This window comes from Mizuhopecten yessoensis, unplaced genomic scaffold, assembly GCF_002113885.1.
Source record: "Mizuhopecten yessoensis strain PY_sf001 unplaced genomic scaffold, ASM211388v2 scaffold2383, whole genome shotgun sequence".
Lineage (NCBI taxonomy): Eukaryota > Metazoa > Mollusca > Bivalvia > Pectinida > Pectinidae > Mizuhopecten > Mizuhopecten yessoensis.
This window is the reverse complement of record NW_018404519.1, coordinates 918,082-942,246: the sequence shown is the minus strand read 5'-3', so window position 1 is coordinate 942,246 and position 24,165 is coordinate 918,082. Positions and strand designations below refer to the sequence as shown.

The following is a 24,165-nucleotide window of genomic DNA, read 5'->3' as shown; positions in this document are numbered from 1 at the left end:
TTTGAGCCAGCCCTACCCCCAAGGGCTGTAGGGTGGGGCTCAAAGGAGTCAGTGTGCTAAAATTTCTTCATTTTCCTTGTTTAGAATCAGAGGTGCTAGTTTCAAATACTTTTTAGTCTGAAATCTGTATGCTAGATATTGAATAAGGTGGTTTTATTGTTTTTTGTCACTTTGAATAATATTTCTGTTCATGTTAAAAACAAAATCAACTCTCTGTATAAATATATCAGGTGACCGTTAAGGACCATGGGCCTCTTGTTTTATATACCAATTAATGTGCTAAATTTGAAAATAAATCCAAGCCTGGGCACATTTGAAATGTCACTTTTCTTGGATTACAAGGAGATATAGAGTAAATACCCGCTACTGTTGACTTACATGTACATAATGTGTTATGCTGAAGGTTGTTTGTGACGTTAGCCTAATGTTTTGTTTTAAGATTTGTTCATTTATTTTTTATTTTATCTCGTTATGCATTATGTATATAGCCAAATTCATCTTGTAAATTACACCATATTTGATTGTGTTTGTTTTAAGTTTACCAGTAAAAAAAGTGCATATGACTCATTGTTTATTGTTTCTGCGTTACATCCATGAAGCCTACAGCTAGGTAAATGGTAATTTATATATACCACTGGTATCTGGGGTAGTATAAGTTTAATGATATACTTATATTTGTTAGCTACTAGTGCTTGATTACAATGTAAAAACGTCCTTCCCGAGTGCTTAATCATTAAGTTTTGTCGAATAGTGCTTGAGTTGTATAGTGCTGAATATAAAAAGTATTGTAAAACTTGATAGACTATCCCTTGTTTAATTTGTGCCCTCGCCTACCACAAACATATTTAAATCACCTCTGCATTTTTCGTGTTAATTCCTATGACATTTAGCTACACCTGATTTTTAATGCCAAAAAATCCTGTGGGCAAATGGAGGCAGTATAGCAAAGGTTTTACTGCATGTTAACTAAATCAAAGCCTGTTCAAGCAAATCAATACTACTATTAAGTATTAGTTTAGAAATATTTCAACATTCCAAGTTGGTTTCTGTGTTGTTGTTAAAATCAGTTATACAGATCATATGAGTGTTTTTGTGGGAGAGAGGGTGGTGGTTACCATTGATAGGTCAAGAGGAATAATTTGTTAGAATGATTCCGGTATACAATAACTTTGTTCACTTATTTTTATTTGTTTTTGTTTGATATAGATAACTGTCCACAGTACATATGAAGTACTTTACACCTTACCATATTTACAGTATGTATTATTATATCCATGTAGGTATCGGGATTTGTCCTTGTTGTTTCTCCACTATCTGGCACACAGTCGGCCATAGGTAAACTTAATGGTAAATCTGTGAGTCCCGAGTTTACCAGTATTTCCCTAATTATTGGTCAATAGTCTAAACATTCAGAGGAATCACAGAATATCTTGTTGAAATTATTATGATGATTTTATACAACTTTTGTATGGCACCATATCTAATCCTATGTAACCTTTCATTGCATGACCTATCCATAAATATATGTATATTCATAATAATCAGGAGAGAAGGTGACCAGCTTATTAAAGGCATCTTACCATGTTTACTCAATTTATAACTCCATACGTGTTGGGAGGGGGGCGATAGCTGGAGGTGGTGTAGGTGTTCTAATTGTTATCCAGAAGCTACAGCATAGACTAATACCAAACCATCTAATGCTCCACTCTGTGGTGGAGCTGGGTAACAACAGCCAAATGTCTCGAGGACTACCACATCCTGCCATTTTGAGGAAGTTGACCTTCCACCACAGCAGTCATTAGGCTGGTTGACTACCAACTGTGGTGAACTAGGATTGTTTTGTCTTTAGTGCTATATACATGTACTGGTAAAAAAACAGCAACACAAGTACACTGAAAACGTTAGTATATACATGTACTGGTAAAAAACAGCAACACAAGTACACTGAAAACGTTAGTATATGGCCATGGTTTCTTTGCTATTTTGGTGATCAAAAAGTGATTAAAGAGGAGATAGCTATTTTGGACTTTAAGGCGCTATGCCCTTTTATTTTATATTATGTAAACTGTATGGTTTAGTCACCAATTCTGAAATTTTATGTATTTGTTTTGAAAACTATTATCTTGTCTTAAGTTTGGAGACATTGATGGTTCTGTTGTATCCAAAGGTAACAATTACATTATGTAAACAACTTTTAATTTTAAAACTGAGTAAAGTTTTAATTTTATCAGAATTTTGTTCCAAAACAAATCATATTCTTTAGAGGAAGGTGGGATTTCTATTTGAGAGCTCCATATTAAAACAAACGAGATTTTTTTTGCTTTTGCAAAACTATTTACATGTATTGATCAAAAGGTAAAGCATCCGTTTGTAAATATCCATGTTGTTATACAATGCTGATATCACCTTATCCTTTGTAAGGCTTATTATACACATGATGTGTATATACATACACCTATACAATGATTGTTTACTATGATAAATAAAAGTAAAAACTGGATTGAAATTGTCTCTTTTGTATCTCTGATCAGTGATTCTGATCAGTCCTACATATTTTTCTAATGGACATTTTTTTAAGTATGAACAAGGAGTAAATTGGGTTCAATGTTAAGTGCATACACTGTATGTATTTATTGAGGTATGGAAGTGTATCCGGTACTACCATAGATATCTGATACCCAAAAACTGCCATTAAACTATCGGAAAGTTAAAAAAGGTGCATTACAATCCTTATATTTGCATTCAAAATAATGAAGCAAAATATGTTTTATCTTGCTTTCTTTCGGTTAATGATGCATGTTAATTTTAAGAAATATTGGAACATCAGTATTTATGGGAACAAGCTGTTTTTCTATGGTTTACTTTCCCAACAGGCGAACTCTTCAAGAATGTCTACTGGAGTTTTAATTCAACTTCACAACATCATTGATCATTGGTCCCAATTTTCTCTGAACAGTATGACTGATGAACAGTTTCCTGTTGAATTTGTTATCAACTGTATACAGCATTTTCTAGTTGTAACGTCAAATTAACAAGTGCTAGCCTTAAATATTTTCAACAAACAAAAGATCCCAGAGGTATCTTGGCACCAACCATCCTAGATTTTCATTAGTTCTATGGAAGTTTGATCTTTTCTCTTTGGATTGATAGTACTGTATGCCAGAAAATGTTCGCCCTTCGATGATGATTTCCATTTTCGCCAATATCAATTTGCCCTGCACATTTAATTACTTTATTATATTGTTTACAATCGTTCGCTGTTATAAGAAATACAGTTTATTAGGGAGGGCGAAGAAGATGAAAATTAAACTGCAACCAAAGTTTCCATGTATACAGTAATCAGTAAATGCATCTTGTGACGTTTTACCATAATTTTATACTACTGTGTTAGGCATTGTCCTAAAAAAATTGAAGTTGTTGTTTGATTTTATGTGTAAAAATAGGACGAGATATCTGTTTTCTGGCAGCCATATCTTCCATGTTTCTTCTGATCAATCAGTCTGAATCTCAAAAAAGAAATACAGTAAATCTGTGGCAGAAAGCTACTTATGAAATTCAAGAAATATGGATTACTTCCCTTTCGGAGAAAGAGGGAATTCGTTATTACTGCCTGGCAGCCATCTTGTTCTCATGATCGATTCCCAAATTGGAAATGCATAACTAAGGTCCAATGGAAACCAACTATGAAAATTTAGAATGTTCTGTCTACTAACAAGATGGTTGCCTAGTTCCAATCAGTTTTAATGCTTCATACAGCATAATTATGGACTAAGGGGAATCTACATATGAAAAGTTATGTCCACTAGTTTTTGAGAAATGACGATAACCGTCAAAATCCAAGATGGGTATAACTGGCGGCAGTCTGTTCTATTCGTTTCCACCAGTGCACATTCTTTTGGAGTGAAACTAATATGTCGCTAGTTCCTACTATCTGAACACACTAACTCCCACTGTATTACTATACTAAAGCACAACCTTTGTCTACACTAAACTACACACGTGGCAGACTCACCACGTTCACCGATGAGGTGGAATGACACAGTATATAGCAGACCCCTTAGGAATACACGCGGTGTGTGATAGTTCAGTCCTTCTGTTTGTTTGTATGCTGTGTCTTTCTTCTTAACCAATCTGATTGTTCCTTGTGACGTTTATGACGGTGATAGCTCAGTCAGTTGATTGTCGTGCATGGAAATTTTACTGACCAGCAATGCTCGGAGCCATTCTCAAACCTAGCACTGTCGATGATCAGCTGTTGCAACACTAGTCGTCGATACACTGTTGAAATAGTTTCCTGTCTTAAAATGAATTACGTTGTAGTAAGGATTACTATTTTGAAGACCAAAGATTATTCATGTCCCTTTCACTGCATTTTGGTTGAAGATTGCATGGCTAGATCCGATCCATATTCTCCATGCTCGTCTTATGCGGTGCCGTCTGGCTTTCTGTACTGTAAACTCGTAAATTTGTGTGGGACATTAAATTTCGTTGATTTCGTGGATAACAAAAATCCACGAAATCAAATCCCCACAAAAACATAAATTTGGTATGATATAGATAGGGGAAAATCAGAAATCAGTGAAATTTAATGTCCTTGAAACAGTCTAGTATATGAAATCCACGAAATTTTAACCCCACGGAAATAAATGATTCCATTTGCATCCACAGTAGTATAGTTGTTGCGATAGACATGGCACCCCGTATCATTCCTTGATGCACAACTTTGTCCAGAATTTTGAGCTGCTCCAAGCTAAATTGAAGGCATGTTCCACTGATTTTGATAATTGACTTGGCGGTATAACAAGGAAACCACTCTTTCCTGGCTGCAGGATGCTTACTATCATAATCCACAGTGACATCTAACATAGGTTTGAGTGTTGCAGAACAGTGTGACAGCGTCTGCACAGTGAGGAGCTCTCAGTCCACAGTCCCGACTATTGCACCCTAGCAAGTGTTTCGTAGTCTGTCCAGAAGGTTATTGTTGTTTACCATGTACCGATCAGCAGTGATCAATCTTCCCTATTGAACTTCTTGTAGAATATTGGATTTATTTGGCGACGGTCCGTTCCACTTTACTGCACTTTGTGTTTTGTTGTGGAGGTCCACCATGCCTTTCCATCTAAACAATACATATATAGCAGACTGCCGTGGTTCACTACGTCGAAAGCAGACTTGACATCCTAGAACGCAGCGTAGGTGAAGTGTTCTGGTCCTTAGCTTCTCGTAAGACTTCTGCCGATGTATGATGGCACACACAGGAGGTGATGCTTGAGTAGTAAAGTCTCTAGAGAGACTTATGCAGATGATGTATTGCTGGACGGATGTAAATACCAGTAGAGAGCGCTGTGTTTCCAAGAATTTGGCCAAGATTTGTGAAACAACTACTCAACTGTAGTTCTTTTTTTATATATTTTTTTAACCGCTGCCTATGTTTCGAATACTAGTGTTATAATATCTTCTTTCATGTTGTTCGGAATATGACGGATGTCCGCGATGGCATTCATTGCCTTGGTGATGATATCTGACTTTCTCTTGGTGATGCGCTACGCTGCTTACTTGTGGACATCATCTGCTTTATTCTTATTTAGCTTATAGGTTGCTTTTAGTACATCTGTACAAGATAATACTTTATTCGTAGGAAACTACTGACATATTTCAGAGATAGCATCTAAATCCAGTCTGACCTGCCGTGCATAGTACTCATTGAAGATTGGAATATCAACCAGCAGTGACAAGAGACTGAAGTGGCAGAACCATCGTCGTTTAATGACGTCTTCCTCGCTGTAAATCTCATCTCCATCTTGTATCTTTGTGATAATTGTCTCGATAATTGTCTCTGTTTTCCACGATCTTCGTCAATCAGATCTATGGCCTCTTTGTATCTCTTGCGTTTGCCTCGTGATCTCTGCTTTGTTGCTCATTTTCTTCCGTGCGTTTGTTACTCTGATGTGGCTCCCAAGTCTGTATCTTGCTGTTTTAATGGCTACTAGGTAGGGATCGTTAGTGTAATCCGAGTTGCCTTTAAGCTTCCACTCACAGTGTCAGCGTCCCTATACTCTGATACTTCCGGCTTTGATATCGTTTGAAACTTGCAGGCTGCTAAAAATCTTCTGTTTCTTACTTTGAGCGGAAACCTATGATACTGAGCTTGGATGATCGAGTCGGCAGATTGTTGATGTCCTGTACCACTTTGTCTTCTGGAACTTGAGAGTACAGAGATGTTCTTTACCCCACTAGTTACTAGTGCTTCATAGGGATATCCACCTTCTGCCATGGGATTCTGGTGTTCTTCTTTTTCATATTTACCGTATCTTCTCTGGGTAGTGATCAGAGCATTTAGACGATAGGTCGTCTAGGATCTGTATTTCCATAACTATTTCTCTGACCCTGGTATGAAAGAAATAGTGTCGAGCTCTGTGGAATTCCCTCTCTGTCTTTGCAGCTGTTACCCTAGGTCTATATGTTGGTGGTGTAGCGGCAAATGAGTAACGCTGGGAAATGCTACCGTCACAGTTTGAGGTACAGCCAGGGCCCAGTAGTTCAAAAGGTGGTTAGCTTAATCACTGTTTAATGAAAGTTTTCAACCTTGAATTATTTCCTCAATATACAAGGTAAAATCTCACAAGTTTGCATGTGAATTTATTCTACTAAATATTTGATATTTTGAAAGTTGTAACTAATTCAGTGATTATGTTTTAAAGATACACAAAAATTAAAGTTTGTGCTAATCACTGATTAAGCTAGTCACCTTTGGAATAACTGGGCCCAGATGTATTCTGTGTTGTTTTGCTGTTGTCCTCTCCCTTTTCAGCAAATAGTTTGGGATTCATTGCAGCATGTACTTGCGTACTCCTAGGTATGCCTTCTATGTTGTTTGCATGGGTATGTTCAGTGCGTTGAACATTCCAAGATTGGTTATCTGTATATATTGATGAATAATCGTTTATTCACTCGGTTATGTACGTTGAATTGGTTGCTGGAGTGTTCGGTATTCGTTATTGTGACATTTGAGCTTGTGACAATATACCAGTTGTTGTAGTATTTTTGGATTGCAGACAGTCACTCAGAAGATGATTTTCGATTGCCTCCAACTCCCTTTCCACTTTCTTCAGGACTGCGTTGGTAACTGGTTATAGATATTTCATCCAATAAACCTTTATTGTTGTTACCTGCGGTCTCATAACTAATCATTCTTTAGCCACGCGTCTCGTTATCTTCCAACGATAGACATTGGGCAGTCCTTTCCAGCTCATCAATGTTGATCTCCAGTTGAAGTTTATATGTTCTAAATTGCTCCTTTTCTATCTTTCTGCATGTTGTGGTGATGTTTCCCTTTTCCTCAAGTTACCTTCAATTTCTTTTCTAGTTGTTTGAGCTCCTCATAACTAGTCATTCTTTAGCCACGCGTCTCGTTATCTTCCAACGCATGCTTGCTTGATAGACATTGGGCAGTCCTTTCCAGCTCATCAATGTTGATCTCCAGTTGAAGTTTATATGTTCTAAATTGCTCCTTTTCTATCTTTCTGCATCTTGTGGTGATGTTTCCCTATTCCTCAAGTTACCTTCAATTTCTTTTCTAGATGTTTGAGCTTCTTGTACATTAGTCTGTGTTCACTGAGTTATGTCCGACTGGGATATTTTGCTCCATTGAGTCCAACTCTTTCATTTCTTTGTTTGCCTTTCAGTTTTGACATAGTAGGTGGGTCTCCATAGAGCCATCTTAGTCACATCCTCGATACTCGAGGGGTTACGCTCACTTTCGCTCTCTGCACCACTGGGATATGTCATAGCAAAATGGAAGGCTCAGTGTGTACTTTGTGGGACAAGAAGACTAGTTTGATACTTTGATGTATATATGTCGGTCGTGTAACGGTAAAATTAATTGACTAGCTTTGAATCTGTAATCTTCAAAGGACAGGTATCAGCCTAACAACTGACTATGGTCTGGTGGTGTTGTTTTTTTTAAATCTGAGACCAATCAAATATCTAGCCGCACGCCTTCAATTTTGCTATGACATATTCAAGGGGCGCAGAGGGCGAAAGTGAGCGTAACCCATGGATTATAGAGGATCAACAAGTTTAAAAAGTCTCGTCCTTTTAATTTCTTTATCTTTCTTGATTATTTCTCTCATACAAGCCATGATGCATCAAACTATTGTCCATCCCTGATCTGCGTGTAAGATGGTAACCCCAGCGTGTCCCGAGGGCTAACACTGATATGTGTAATGTACCTCACCACAGGAAGCTGTTGCCTCATACATGTGTTTCTAAAACCCTCTACTTTTACTGCTGACGGTGTGGTCAGTGAAGTACCCATCACATGCTGTTTGTATATATGGTAGGTACGGTACATCATGGCTTCTCTTCTTACTGAATAACCGCTGCAACATGTTTGGTCTCATTCAGCCTCTGGCGCACTCTTTGGTGCTTCTTTGTCAACGCTTTTACGTGACCTTTAATTGTCCTATGTGATTTGGATTGATAAACAATGTAATATTTCGACATTTTGTAGTTGTTCAGACAGTGATTGCATCGCGTTGCAGTCAACATCTAGCTAAGATGGCTGCTTGACGCGGCCGTTTTGTTCTTCCAGTCAGTCTCAAAATGAAAGTAACAAATGTAACATGCACAATGAATAAAGTAGTAGGAGAACATACCTATAAGTTTGACCCAAAACAAAACGGTCCAGTATTTAGAGAAATAGTTATAACAAACTTTAACTGTTAATATATATAAGAGTGCTGCCTGGCGGCCATCTTAAATTTGTTCTTACGATCAGTCTCAAAATGATACATGCACAGCTCAGGATTCTTAATATATATATAGGATCTAACATGAGTTTCTATTTCATATGAGATTTATGAAACGAGTCTTAAGATTTTTTCAATTTAGCGAGCCTCTGGAGAGCTAAAATGAAAAATTCGTGACGAGTTTTCATAAATTTATTATGAAATGAAAACAAGTGTAAGATCATTTTTATCACATAATCAAGATTTGTGACATTTATTCGTGTAAAACATGCAACCTTGAAATGTAAATAGGCGCCATTTTGACTCCAGTGGAAGTCTATGACGTCACAATTGAAACAAATGAAACTTTCAACCAATCACAGGGCTGATAGGTCATATTACATGGGTTAATATTCACTGGATAACACAGTACATTATGTGATAAATTATGGACAGGATGAAGGGGACCCTATACATAGATTCTATATAATAAAGGATTAATTTGAAAATATATTTCATGTTATGGAGATATAATCTAATCTTGCTTGTAACAAGCATTTTCATTGGCTTAAATATTTATATTATCAGCCCATAACATAAAAAAATGACGTCGCCGTTTGTAACGTCGCTTTTGATTGGCTGATACAGCAGCGCAATAATTTCTAAAAGAAAAGAGTCCATCAATAAAAGTGGATTTTTGGGCTGATAGCATAAATTTTTAAGCCAATGAAAATGCTTGTTACAATCAAAATTAAATTATTATTATATATATATGAAACATGAAAAAAATCTTTCAAGGTTTCTTGAAAAAAGAATGATAGTTACAATTAACTTTTACTTCCAGTGCAAGATCACTGCCCGATTCTTCCGATCACTCTCAAAACGTACGTAACCTGCACATCTACACATACCTATGGGTGGCGGTTCGTGCCAACAACGATATACAGTAACGCGTTAAAAAAGTCACGCGTTACAAGTGACTTTTAACGAGTTAAAAATATTTTAACACATTACTATTACATTTGAAAAAGTAACGCGTTAAAAGTCAGTTTTAACGCGTTACAAGTCACTTCTTACGCGTTACTTTTTTAACGCGTTACTGTATATCGTTTTTGGCCCGAACCGCCACCCATACATACCGACCAAGAAAAACCTAACGCATGACAAGTTAGTTATGATGGTGGGTTACTTCTGGACCACATCTACATTTACAGCAATACTGCAAAGGTACAGGGTATAGTTCAATGGACACTTCCAAACCATGTTACTTTAATCTCCTATACTTATTACTTACCTTTAATATAGCATATTAACAAAGACAAACTACCTGTAAGAAAATGTTCTTCACGATTATAAGGCAATGTATGCTCGGACACTGCCATTAGCCTGCTCGGTAGGAATCTAAGCGGTGAATGACACCACATTAACATATATTAGTTATTTCCCTTTGTTCTGCTTTGATAGACTGGTTTGAAACATATTTGAGGGGTAGAGAGTGGTGACATTTTTAAATGTACGACAAACATCTAAGGTTCACTAAGGTCAGTTACAATAAATCGGTTAGAAATCGGTCACTAGGTCAGATGTTGCACAAACATTCGTTTGACTCAGACTTTCCATTGCGTCTATAGCCTGTTCCAGTATTCTATATTTCGAATACTACAAACATTAGAGTAGTAGGCTAGCCTAGCCGACGGTTCTTTGAGATGGAGATGTATTTTATTCTATATGTTTAAAGATGTAGGTCTGCCATTCTAAAGTAACGTTGTTATTTTGTGTCGCCTGCGAAAAGCTGGTGACACATAGGTATTGCTATGTCGGCGTCGGCGTCGGCGTCGTCGGTGTCGGCGGCGTCGTCTGAACAGAGGTTTTCGTGCGATAACTTGAGTTTCCATGGGCCGATCAAACTCAAACTTCATGTAGTGCTTCCTTACCGAAAGTGCTTGCTTGGGATCGCTTTCCAGGTCCGAAGGTCAAAGGTCAAAGTCACTGTTACTATAAATAGAAAATCTGTTTTCGTGCGATAACTTGAGTTTCCTTGGGCCGATCAAACTCAAACTTCATGCAGTGCTTCCTTACCAAAAGTGCTTGCTTGGGATTGCTTTTCATGTCCGAAGGTCAAAGGTCAAGGTAACTGTTACCATAAATAGAAACTTCACTGAAACTGTATACTGGACGGCTTCGATCTACCACTTGACCCACCGTGTATACCTCTGACATGTCGTCTTACTCCAAATGTTATTGACAACACTAGCTGTTTAACATCATCATCCACAAGTTTATTCATTTATTTATGGGAAACCATCAGACAAATCATACAAATTAACTTGGAGTGGAGACAATGAGCATCCATAGCAAGTTCCTTAAAACTCGGAGTATTTTTCCCAGAATAACAGATTATATAACAAAATGATGCCATCCAAAAACATAATCTATGATTATTGCTTACTTTTAACATCATTTCTTCGTAATCTCCCAGCTTCCTGCGCAGGCGATACATCCACTTCCGTGGAATTCTTGTTTAAAGTTTTTATCACTAATGTACCTGCGGGCCAGGGTTGTGAGGCGCTACCACAAACTATGGCTTTATATGATTTTGAAACATCAATTAGTTTCAAGGTAAAACTGCATTCAATTTCGATTACGCGAGTTTCCACTGATTTGGGGCAAATAAATAGAATGTACACGGCTTTTTTGCCAGGAACAATTTTCTTTTTTCCATTCCCGTATATAGCACAATAGAAATGGAAACAAAAAATATATACCTGAATCGGTCCTGGGTAAGTCCAGCCACCCCTGATATTTTTGGTCTTGGGCAAATTACAATTTGAGGATTTTCTGCGTTGTTTAGTTGGCTTGGCATGACATTCATGCGAAATAATGACGAGGAAAAGTAAATTATGGAATTACTTTTTCAAAGGTAAAAATTACGTTTGGGAGGGTAGGTGGACAACTATGACCTCACTTCTTTCTAGATTTCTGTAATTCTAAACTTTCTGTAAATCGCTACTTGTTTCAGTATTTCTGTCCCAATAGGAGGGGCACTCTCCATTAAACATTGAATGTCATTAACACAAGTATACTTCAAACCAACTTCATCCTGATTTGCTCACTCCTTTGTCGGTTAATCTCTATTATCGTTGTTGGCTATTGGGTCACACCCTTTACCCCTGGAAGAATTGGGCGGGGGTACACATCATCTTTAAAGTAGAGAAACCGTGAAACTCTTCATTTAGATACAAAGTTTTTTTTCTTCTTTTAAGCATCCAATCATGCTCTATGGCAAAATTTAATCAAAACTTGCCCATACGTATTGCAGAAATAGTCTCAGGTTAAATAAGTGCTCCTATTTCCCGTGGGTCACGTTCAATTCGGTTAGGCTGGCTTGTAGTTTGTGCTTAAGTATCAATATTATGCATATACTGTAGTTTTTGTTTGTATTGTGTTGCTTTGTAGTTCTATCCATGTTACGTAATATTGTTTGTATAAAACAAGCAATAAAGTTGAATGGTTTACAAAATATTCCCTTTGACCAACGATAACTACATGTACATGGAGTCGGCCAATGTGGTACTGAATATGTAAGAATGTATTTACAGGTTCCGATATACTTATATTTATTATCAATAAAATATCATTTAAACCAATGCTTAATCATCTGTGAAATTCTCGAGCGAATCCCACCTAGGACATTGTGTCAGCGACAAGGGAGGTCACTCTGTTGATCCAATGTAAAACGGATTGATTCTGAACTGTTTACCAGTCATCGTATATGACGTAAATTATAAGGATTTGAGATATTAATTTTCCGCGAACAAGTAGGAATGTCCAGTTAATGCTGAACCATGATACATTATTTAGGTTTATTTCATTATAATATTAGCACATTTATAATTACACAATAATTACACAGTAATTACACATCAATTATATGGCAGCATGAATATAGACTAACAAAACATTAGAACATATAAGGTAATATGGCACAGATTATACATTACTGACTAAATGTCCACCCTCCTCAGTTCTAATCACTGTTTTATGAAAAGACAAAATTATTCAATATTATATCTGGATTAGCAAAATAGCACAAGAAATTTCCCCTTTCAAATAAATTTGATTTAATTTTGTTTCTTAACTGTAGCTCTGTAACGTTATCATATAAAGGGCATTTGAAAAATAAATGCACTTCAATTCATTGACAATAACATTGCATAACTGTTCTCAATACCTGACTGGTTAGTGAACCATCCTTAGATATTCAACTGTGCATCGTAGTATCTTGTCAACCCGGAATGGCTAGTAGATTAAACATAGACACGTACATTAATTTAAAAAATCTAAATAATTGTTTTATTCTTTTTAACCAAAAATCTAAAATATCAAGTCACGTCGTTAATACTTACAGAGACATATCGTATAAGTAACTGCGAACCAAGACCACCTGGGAACCACATAAATAGGTGCGCTTTCCGAAGTACTGTTGATAGTTTTCGGATCACTGGATTTTGTCCCCGGATTACAGTAAATGGTCTTGGGTTTACTATATATAGTGTCCGGATTGCTGTACATAGCGTCCGAATTACTGTACTAGTGTCCGAAGTACTGTACATAGCGTCCGAGTTACTGTACATAGCGTCCGGATTATTTACATAGAGTCTGGTTTACTGTATATAGTGTCCGGATTGCTGTACATAGCGTCCGAATTACTGTACATAGCGTCCGAATTACTGTACATAGCGTCCGAATGACTGTACGCTGTCCGGATTATTTATTTAGAGTTTGGTTTACTCTATAGAGTTTGGTTTACTGTATATAGCGTCCGAATTACTGTACATAGCGTCCGGATTGCTGTACATAGCGTCCGAATTACTGTACATAGCATCCGAATTACTGTACGCTGTCCGGATTATTTATATAGAGTTTGGTTTACTGTATAGAGTTTGGTATACTGTATATAGCGTCCGAATTACGGTACATAGCGTCCGGATTGCTGTACATAGCGTCCGGATTGCTGTACATAGCGTCCGACTTACTGTACATAGCGTCCGAATTACTGTACATAGCATCCGAATTACTGTACGCTGTCCGGATTATTTATATAGAGTTTGGTTTACTGTATATAGCGTCCTAATTACGGTACATAGCGTCCGGATTACTGTACATAGCGGCCGAATTACTGGACGCTGTCCGGATTATTTATAAAGATTTTGGTTTACTGTATATAGCGTCCGAATTACTGTACGCTGTCCGGATTATTTATATAGAGTATGGTTTACTGTATATAGCGTCCGAATAACTGTACATAGCGTCCGGATTACTGTACATAGCGTCCGAATTACTGTACATAGCGTCCGGATTACTGTACATAGCGTCCGAATTACTGTACATAAAGACCGGATTACTGTACATAGCGTCCGAATTACTGTACGCTGTCCGGATTATTTATATAGATTTTGGTTTACTGTATATAGCGTCCGAATTACTGTACATAGCGTCCGGATTACTGTACATAACGTCCGAATTACTGCACATAGCGTCCGAATTACTGTACACTGTCCGTATTATATAGCGTCTGAATTGCTATGAATGGTATCCAGATGAGTATATATGGTGTCCGGATTACTATATTTTGTCCGGATTACGAGAAATAATGTATGGATTAATGGATATGTAAAGTGTCCGGATTACTATAGTTCGTGCCTGGAAAGCAATAATGCAGTCAGGAACTTAATCACCATTGATTAATAACAAATACATCCATTATAATTAGGTAGCACGAAAAAGTACATGCCAATGTAAGTCGCCATTACAATACTATACTATAGTTTCTTAAAGGCTAAAATCGGAGATTTGAAATGCTATTAAGGGGTTATGATACACAATATCAAATCTATTTTCTACTAAAATTATAAATTCATGGAAAACGCTTGTTTGAACAGCATACATGCAAAAACTCAGACTAAATATTAATAAAATTCGGACAATACTAATGTCAATTAAAAGGTAATTCAAGGGAAATAACTCATACACATATCTTGACAGTGTAGCATACACATTCAGTGTACATGAAGTAGTTTTAAACCAAATCTAAATGTTAAGATGTGACCTGTTAAGTGACTTTTGGTAGGTATTCCAGTGTGTGTATATATGTTTATTATGTACGTATATTAGCGATATGTACCGAAATTAATCAATACAGATCGATAATGCTGATTGTGTTCCATGACAGCCGTCTGTTGACATTCGGCCGATGTTAAGAAACTCACGTTCGATCGGAGCAATGTTTAAAGGGGACCGAAACTACTTTATCATTTGCCAAAGGTACACAATTTACCTGTGTGTGTATTAGAACTATCCTCTATTGCCATTGCGCATGATTATCTGCAACATTTAATTGTGGACCATACAGGTGAATACTACAGGTGAGTATATGGTTTTGCATTAAAGGATTTTCATTTTCATTTTTAAAGTGGGGATTTAGCTGACGGAGATCCACAGAGGTGAGCTTACAACTGTGTGTATATTATGTCTTTATTGAAGATGCACTTGTGGCTGACAGTTTCGTCCAAAGTCCTACAAATATGTTGTTGACTATTGACTTTAGCGTCTTTAGAATAAAGAAATGAAATAACACATTTCATTCACAAGTGTTTGGACCTATATCCTGATGTGTAGATACCATAGTAATACGTATTAGACGTTTTAGGAGTTTTAACCAAATACACCCAAAGACACCCAAATGTACTTTATGTGTGTCGTTTTTACTGATATTTGATTTAAATCTAAAAACGGTTTAATAAAACCCTCTACACATCAGCAAAGTTCAAGCCTATCAATTGTAACAAATTTGCGGGGTCCCTTACTGTGATATCGTTGACGTAAATATGTTTTATTTACATAACGTAATTATATATATAAAAAAAAAAATGCAATTCCTTCACGAATATTGAGCAAGTGATGTCGTGTTTTTATCCCAATAGGATGTCTCTTTGCTTGAACATGTTTGTATGGTTGCGGGTTTTTTCTTTCTGTTTGTCCTAGAAAGGGTTTATTGGGTAATGCATGTTTAATCTTAGTGTGTCTGGATTGTATCGAATACCCTTGTCATTATAATCTTTTGGACATGATTTGTCAACATTTAAATGTGTTCATTTTTACCTGAGAATAAAACCTGCCAACTGCATAGTGTAACCACATGCACTGTTGTCTGCTGATTAAAGACACATTTATTACAACATGCAAAGGTGCGGAACTTTTATGAGCTTGGCTTGTTCTAAAATGATATATGCTTGTGAAATTGCCCACTATGGATTAATGACAGGCATACTTTACATGTCGGCGGAAGAATTTATTGAGTATTAAAACGATCAATAACATAATTGAAAGAATATTCCCTTAGCGATAGCGGAATGTGTTAAAAGTTTTCGTAATAAGAAAACGAGTGTGTATTGTATGTCCAATACATTTGGTCAAATTGTCTGTGTGTGTTTGAATACACATATAACTGTCTACGTGTATGTTTAAATGCCCGACACTAATAGTTCTACAAGTTTAAATTGTCCCGGTTCGGTCTGTCCCGAGTCGGCTCGGTCTATTGTACGACTCGCAACCATGGAGAGTAGGGGCGTTTGAAAATGGCGGCCCCCACAGTAGTGCTATACCATAGGAATACCAATATTTAATTAACACAATTCCATGATTACTGCGAACTTCAGGTAAGAGATTAAATTATATTTTAGGAATATTCTCTACATACTCTGTAAAGGAGAGTAGTTTATCCGCTAACCTGGCCTTGGAGATCGGTTAGTGATTCCTGACAGTTGGTAATAGGTTTACAATACGTGTGTTATCTGTGTAGTCGTGATGGCTATTTTACGGGATTGATTTTAGTGTCGTCACCGGTAAAGTGACACCATCGTATTACTGTAATATTCATAACGGGTTCACAATCACATCGCTGACATGGTGCCGAATTGTTGTTAAATATTCATGATTAATATACATATACAGTTCAGTCGACACGGACATGGAGGGTGTCCATTACGTCAAGTGTTATGTTAGACAGGGTGTCAGTTTGTACAGGTGTTGTTTTAGACTGTCAGATACACTGGTGTTTTATTGGACAATTATCACATAATATAAATGTTTTAATAGATTGTCAGGTAACAAAGGTATTTGTTAGAATGTCAGATTATACAGGTGTTCTGTCAAACATAATGTCAGATTATACAGGTGTTCTGTCAAACAGAATGTCAGATTATACAGGTGTTTTGTCAGACAGAATATCAGATTATGCAGGTGTTCAGTCATACAGAATGTCAGATTATACAGGTAGTCTGTCAGACATAATGCCAAAATATAAATGTGTTCTGTCAAACAGAATGTACGATTATACAGGTGTTCTATTGGACAGGATGTCAGATTACACATGTGTTCTGCCAGAAATAATGTCAGATTATACAGGTGTTCTGTCAAACAGAATGTCATATTATACAGGTAGTCTGTCAGACAGAACGTCGGAGTATACAAGTGTTCTGTCACACAGGATGTCAGATTATGAAGGTGTTCTATTGGACAGGATGTCAGATTATACAGGTGTTCTGTCAGACATAATGTCAGATTATACAGGTGTTCTGTCAGACATAATGTCAGATTATACAGGTGTTCTGTCAAACAGAATGTACGATTATACAGGTGTTCTGTCAGACAGAATGTTAGATGATACAGTTGTTTTGGAAGACATAATGTCAGATTACACAGATGAGCTGGCAGACAGAATGTCTGATTATACAGGTGTTCTGTCAGACATAATGTCAGATTATACAGGTGTTCAGTCAGACATAATGTCAGATTATACAGGTATTCTGTTAGACATAATGTCATATTATACAGGTATTCTGTCAGACGGAATGTCAGATTATACAGGTGTTTTGTCAGACAGAATATCAGATTATACAGGTGTTCAGTCAGACAGAATGTCAGATTATACGGGTAGTCTGTCAGACAGAATGTTAGATGATACAGTTGTTTTGGAAGTCATAATGTCAGATTACACAGATGAGCTGGCAGACAGAATGTCAGATTTACAGATGTGCTGGCAGACAGAATGTCTGATTATAAAGGTGTTCTGTCAGACATAATGTCAGATTATAGAATTAATTTTAGAAAGAATATCAGATTATACAAATGTTGCATTATATAGGTGTTGTGTGGAACATGGTTCATGTATCAGGTTATACAGGTGTTGTTTGGAACATGGTACATGTATCAGGTTATACAGGTGTTGTGTGGAACATGGTATCAGGTTATACAGGTGTTGTGTGGTACATGTATCAGATTATACAGGTGTTGTGTGGAACATGGTACATGTATCGGGTTATACAGGTGTTGTGTGGAACATGGTACATGTATCAGGTCATACAGGTGGTGTGTGGAACATGGTATCAGGTTATATAGGTGGTGTGTGGTACATGTATCAGGTTATACTACAGGTGTTGTGTGGAACATGGCACCAGGTTATACAGGTGTTGTGTGGAGCATGGTTCATGTATCATGTTATACAGGTGTTGTGTGGAACTGTGGTACATGTATCAGGTTAAACAGGTGTGTGGAACATGGTTCATGTATCAGGTTATACAGGTGTTGTGTGGAACATGGTATCAGGTTATATAGGTGTTGTGTGGTACATGTATCAGGTTAAACAGGTGTTGTGTGGAACATGGCATCAGGTTATACAGGTGTTGTGTGGAACATGGTATCAGGTTATACAGGTGTTGTGTGGTACATGTATCAGGTTATACAGGTGTTGTGTGGAACATGGTACATGTATCAGGTTATACAGGTGTTGTGTGGAACATGGTACATGTATCAGGTTATACAGGTGTTGTGTGGAACATGGTACATGTATCAGGTTATACAGGTGTTGTGTGGAACATGGTACATGTATCAGGTTATACAGGTGTTGTGTGGAACATGGTACATGTATCAGGTTATACAGGTGTTGTGTGGAACATGGTACATGTATCAGGTTATACAGGTGTTGTGTGGAACATGGTACATGTATCAGGTTATACAGGTGTTGTGTGGAACATGGTACATGTATCAGGTTATACAGGTGTTGTGTGGAACATGGTACATGTATCAGGTTATACAGGTGTTGTGTGGAACATGGTACATGTATCAGGTTATACAGGTGTTGTGTGGAACATGGTACATGTATCAGGTTATACAGGTGTTGTGTGGAACATGGTACATGTATCAGGTTATACAGGTGTTGTGTGGAACATGGTACATGTATCAGGTTATACAGGTGTTGTGTGGAACATGGTACATGTATCAGGTTATACAGGTGTTGTGTGGAACATGGTACATGTATCAGGTTATACAGGTGTTGTGTGGAACATGGTACATGTATCAGGTTATACAGGTGTTGTGTGGAACATGGTACATGTATCAGGTTATACAGGTGTTGTGTGGAACATGGTACATGTATCAGGTTATACAGGTGTTGTGTGGAACATGGTACATGTATCAGGTTATACAGGTGTTGTGTGGAACATGGTACATGTATCAGGTTATACAGGTGTTGTGTGGAACATGGTACATGTATCAGGTTATACAGGTGGTGTGTGGAACATGGTACATGTATCAGGTTATACAGGTGTTGTGTGGAACATGGTACATGTATCAGGTTATACAGGTGTTGTGTGGAACATGGTACATGTATCAGGTTATACAGGTGTTGTGTGGAACATGGTACATGTATCAGGTTATACAGGTGTTGTGTGGAACATGGTACATGTATCAGGTTATACAGGTGTTGTGTGGAACATGGTACATGTATCAGGTTATACAGGTGTTGTGTGGAACATGGTACATGTATCAGGTTATACAGGTGTTGTGTGGAACATGGTACATGTATCAGGTTATACAGGTGTTGTGTGGAACATGGTACATGTATCAGGTTATACAGGTGTTGTGTGGAACATGGTACATGTATCAGGTTATACAGGTGTTGTGTGGAACATGGTACATGTATCAGGTTATACAGGTGTTGTGTGGAACATGGTACATGTATCAGGTTATACAGGTGTTGTGTGGAACATGGTACATGTATCAGGTTATACAGGTGTTGTGTGGAACATGGTACATGTATCAGGTTATACAGGTGTTGTGTGGAACATGGTACATGTATCAGGTTATACAGGTGTTGTGTGGAACATGGTACATGTATCAGGTTATACAGGTGTTGTGTGGAACATGGTACATGTATCAGGTTATACAGGTGTTGTGTGGAACATGGTACATGTATCAGGTTATACAGGTGTTGTGTGGAACATGGTACATGTATCAGGTTATACAGGTGTTGTGTGGAACATGGTACATGTATCAGGTTATACAGGTGTTGTGTGGAACATGGTACATGTATCAGGTTATACAGGTGTTGTGTGGAACATGGTACATGTATCAGGTTATACAGGTGTTGTGTGGAACATGGTACATGTATCAGGTTATACAGGTGTTGTGTGGAACATGGTACATGTATCAGGTTATACAGGTGTTGTGTGGAACATGGTACATGTATCAGGTTATACAGGTGTTGTGTGGAACATGGTACATGTATCAGGTTATACAGGTGTTGTGTGGAACATGGTACATGTATCAGGTTATACAGGTGTTGTGTGGAACATGGTACATGTATCAGGTTATACAGGTGTTGTGTGGAACATGGTACATGTATCAGGTTATACAGGTGTTGTGTGGAACATGGTACATGTATCAGGTTATACAGGTGTTGTGTGGAACATGGTACATGTATCAGGTTATACAGGTGTTGTGTGGAACATGGTACATGTATCAGGTTATACAGGTGTTGTGTGGAACATGGTACATGTATCAGGTTATACAGGTGTTGTGTGGAACATGGTACATGTATCAGGTTATACAGGTGTTGTGTGGAACATGGTACATGTATCAGGTTATACAGGTGTTGTGTGGAACATGGTACATGTATCAGGTTATACAGGTGGTGTGTGGAACATGGTACATGTATCAGGTTATACAGGTGTTGTGTGGAACATGGTACATGTATCAGGTTATACAGGTGTTGTGTGGAACATGGTACATGTATCAGGTTATACAGGTGTTGTGTGGAACATGGTACATGTATCAGGTTATACAGGTGTTGTGTGGAACATGGTACATGTATCAGGTTATACAGGTGTTGTGTGGAACATGGTACATGTATCAGGTTATACAGGTGTTGTGTGGAACATGGTACATGTATCAGGTTATACAGGTGTTGTGTGGAACATGGTACATGTATCAGGTTATACAGGTGTTGTGTGGAACATGGTACATGTATCAGGTTATACAGGTGTTGTGTGGAACATGGTACATGTATCAGGTTATACAGGTGTTGTGTGGAACATGGTACATGTATCAGGTTATACAGGTGTTGTGTGGAACATGGTACATGTATCAGGTTATACAGGTGGTGTGTGGAACATGGTACATGTATCAGGTTATACAGGTGTTGTGTGGAACATGGTACATGTATCAGGTTATACAGGTGTTGTGTGGAACATGGTACATGTATCAGGTTATACAGGTGTTGTGTGGAACATGGTACATGTATCAGGTTATACAGGTGTTGTGTGGAACATGGTACATGTATCAGGTTATACAGGTGTTGTGTGGAACATGGTACATGTATCAGGTTATACAGGTGGTGTGTGGAACATGGTACATGTATCAGGTTATACAGGTGTTGTGTGGAACATGGTACATGTATCAGGTTATACAGGTGTTGTGTGGAACATGGTACATGTATCAGGTTATACAGGTGGTGTGTGGAACATGGTACATGTATCAGGTTATACAGGTGTTGTGTGGAACATGGTACATGTATCAGGTTATACAGGTGTTGTGTGGAACATGGTACATGTATCAGGTTATACAGGTGTTGTGTGGAACATGGTACATGTATCAGGTTATACAGGTGTTGTGTGGAACATGGTACATGTATCAGGTTATACAGGTGTTGTGTGGAACATGGTACATGTATCAGGTTATACAGGTGTTGTGTGGAACATGGTACATGTATCAGGTTATACAGGTGTTGTGTGGAACATGGTACATGTATCAGGTTATACAGGTGTTGTGTGGAACATGGTACATGTATCAGGTTATACAGGTGTTGTGTGGAACATGGTTCATGTATCAGGTCATACAGGTGTTGTGTGGAACATGGTTCATGTATCAGGTTATACAGGTGTTGTGTGGAACATGGTTCATGTATCAGGTCATACAGGTGGTGTGTGGAACACGGTACATGTATCAGGTTATACAGGTGTTGTGTGGTACATGTATCAGGTTATACAGGTGTTGTGTGGAACATGGTTCATGTATCAGGTTATACAGGTGTTGTGTAGAACATGGTTCATGTATCAGGTTATACAGGTGTTTTGTGGAACATGGTACATGTATCAGGGTATACAGGTGTTGTGTGGAACATGGTTCATGTATCAGGTTATACAAGTGTTGTGTGAAGCTTTCAAGATTATTCAAATGAATGACCTTGACTCCTTTTTAAGGTCACATGGGTCAAATAATTTCAAACAACTTCTTCTAAAAAGAGACAACAGGCCATTATTTGTTCTACTGCCCAAAGGTCATCCATGTCTCCTATCCAGGGCTTTCCCAGGAGTCCCAGAGACAAATACTGCTCATGAATTGAAAGGTACAAAGGTGCTTAATGAATGTGGTGAATGTTATAGTCCTCATTCAACACCCCCCTGACCCCTAGGGCCAAAGGGGTTAAAGTTAGCAAAACTTCCAAAGATCTTCTTTACAACCAGAAAATCTTAAAGTCAAATAGTCTTCATGGATGGAGTGATTCCAGATGTTTTATCAAAACTTTGAGATCATCTGTCCCCCCTTGAGGAGGGGCCAACATTTACTTTAGTTTAGGAAAAAGCTCTTTTAGGTTTATTTTTTTCATTCTTTGTCAAAACATTATACATGTTTAAAGGGGATAGTTATCATGGCGAAGTTTGGTGTTTAAAAATGAAGACCCTGATCCAATACAAGGACAGAATGGGTCATATTGGTGAGAATAGCAAAAATCTTCTTTTAAATACCCAGAAATCTTTGAATCAAAATTGTTTATAGATGGAAAGGTCCAAAAGTGCTTTATCAAAAACCTATGGGCTTTTTTGCTGAGCAAATATACCTTACAATCTGTCTTACAATTCAAAATCTTCTTCTCTGTATACAGTAAGAAATATGTTATGTGTATAGAATGATAAGTGTCTTGGTTTATACAAGAAGCAGTTGATCAGCTTTTTGTGTTTTGTGTGCACACAACCAATAACATGATATTGATGGAACAACAATCTTTGTCACTAGAGCAACTGGTTCAAAGCTGTTTAACTCATTCGACCCTGAAGACACATTTCAACTCTTCCAATTCAAAGGTTGGAATAATTCATTATGAAATTTCAGGGGTGAATGAGTTAGTGGTGTTTTTGAAGCTAACTGCCACATATCACATTGATGAATTTAAAAATGACAGCATAGCCAAATCACTTGACACAAATTGCATTCATTGTCCTATGAACACAACTTCAATTTGATTGGTTTATGTTCATAAATGAAATGAACATGCATGCACAACACACCTATAAACCTACTGACTATGACGACACTGTGCTGCTATTGTTGTACATACTTTGGCTTAGCCCATATATCAAACCTATTTTTGGTAAACAATTTGAAGTTTAAAGGACAGTTTTGTGAATTACCCTTTTAATTACTCGAAGTGTGTCAGGACAAAGCTATTGGGAACACATAGACAAACACTACTGGTATTGGTGTGTGTAGTAATATCAGGTTTGACACTATCACACCATAAACCTGGCCAAATCTTATCTACCTCAGACTTCACTGAAAAGGTAGTTAGGGGTTTACAATAGGTAGTTCTATCTGTACAAATGTCGAGTAACAAATTAGTTTTACATTTTGTTTTCAATATTGAAACTCATGACTAAATCTAAATAGGTGTATATTATAAAATACATGAAAATATGCTTGGTTAGTTAGGAAATTAATTTGTGGTGAGGGTAGAAAGGGGACATTCTAACTAATGTTGTTTATGGTGAGGGTAGAAAGGGGACATTCTAACTAATGTTGTTTATGGTGAGGGTAGAAAGGGGACATTCTAACTAATGTTGTTTATGGTGAGGGTAGAAAGGGGACATTCTAACTAATGTTGTTTATGGTGAGGGTAGAAAGGGGACATTCTAACTAATGTTGTTTATGGTGAGGGTAGAAAGGGGACATTCTAACTAATGTTGTTTATGGTGAGGGTAGAAAGGGGACATTCTAACTAATGTTGTTTATGGTGAGGGTAGAAAGGGGACATTCTAACTAA

The 24,165-nt window shown here is 37.5% G+C and overlaps 1 protein-coding gene across 4 annotated transcripts in view; it reads left to right on the top strand.

Annotated features, from left to right (window-relative positions):
• The first annotated feature begins 9,872 nt into the window (after positions 1 to 9,872).
• The window catches only part of LOC110445849 (dentin sialophosphoprotein-like), a 47,975-nt gene continuing 33,682 nt past the window's right edge, over positions 9,873 to 24,165 (top strand). Inside the window, exon 1 of one of the 4 annotated variants that reach the window (XM_021490669.1) lies at positions 9,873 to 9,956. The gene's annotated coding sequence lies outside the window, so the exon portion shown is untranslated. The other 3 variants (XM_021490668.1, XM_021490666.1, XM_021490665.1) reach the window with 3 other exon arrangements.